Here is a 1,425-nt window from a genome sequence, read left to right as displayed (position 1 = left end):
AAGGCACGGTGCATACGATACGCGATACCATATGCGATGTGGTAGCAAACCGTGTCGCACGACCGATAAGCAAGCGATATTATGTCGCAGCATGTCGATCTCGCTTTCGTATCGTATCGCATATCGCATCGCTCGAATGTGCAGCGTGCCTAAGTCATCCACCAAGTGAGGTGTGACACTCGTATTGAGAATAAAAATTATTAAAGTGGTTTCTTGTGTGAGGTATCACACCTTCTGCGTAGACAGTCAATCGATAGCTTCTACCCTCAACTTCCTTCCAGTGGATCATCAACGTCCACGCCTGAGAATATAGCTGTGAAAACACCACCTGGTCGAAAGCATGCACTCATTTATCACTTAACGAAGACGTTGTCTCATTCCAATGTATCAGTTATGCAAATGAATTAGTTTCGGTCATGTTTTGGCTAGGGCTGACCTGTTTAAACCTCATACAGACCAGAAGCATTGCTCACAAACAGGCTCGAAATTTTGTATTTAACCGGTGTGCATATTTGTAGAATATTTGATCCACTGATTGTTAATAACTTCCCTTTTGGTCGGCTTTATTTCCAACATTAACTCAGCTGCTTTTCTTTTGACCAAAAGTTCAGCTAGAAAAATACTATAGTAGAATTAAGCTTCATTACGATGTTCTGAGCACTTAACAAAAATGTTGGAATCCCTTTTATGAGATTTGGACAAGTATTTCCTTTACAGGTAACTCCAAGATTGCACAGCGACTTTATAGGAAACTGCATGACTGATGAAGGAAAGGTACTCTTGAAACGTAATCATTGACCACCTATAGCTTACTCTGAAGATGGGTCTCATGTCAGCGAAGCGAGCGCTTCTGACCCGGAGAGGATCAGGAGTGATCGAAGAGGACTCCATACACTTGAAAGCCACAGCTCTCAGTTTTGGTGAGTGTCTTGCAAATAATTTTGTAAACAGTTGATCGGCTATTCACTCAGTGGAACAAGAGATAATTGTCACTACGTAACCGGACTCTGGCCAAGGACTATCACTCCAGCATCCCTCTCAAAAACTTTTTGGTGAATTTGAATGCTGTTACAACAACAACAAACGGCCCAGAATTTCCAGAATATTCTAGGCGGATCTAGGACTGGAGGTTTTAAAACACAGCAACCGTTGGTGAAGGCTTAGCAACTGCAAAAAACTTAGTACTTCTTAACAAATTCGAAAAGGACGGTACTGAAATTTCTCAATAAGCTGAAAATAGGAAATGAAAATTTTAAACACTTACTATAGAGTATTGCAGGAGTGTAAACATTTTTGTTTTCGGCACCTTGTACAAACAGCTAGATAATTTTTTTTTTTTATAACGTGTTTAACTGATGTCCGAGTTCTGTAAATGACCTGCCATTGTAAGGACGTTAAAAGTTCTGGATTCTTTCCTCAGAAAAG

The sequence above is a fragment of the Rhagoletis pomonella genome, unplaced genomic scaffold, assembly GCF_013731165.1.
Source record: "Rhagoletis pomonella isolate Grant_MI unplaced genomic scaffold, Rhpom_1.0 Rhpom_scaffold_00265, whole genome shotgun sequence".
NCBI classification, from domain to species: Eukaryota; Metazoa; Arthropoda; class Insecta; order Diptera; family Tephritidae; genus Rhagoletis; species Rhagoletis pomonella.
This window is presented reverse-complemented; position numbering follows the sequence as displayed.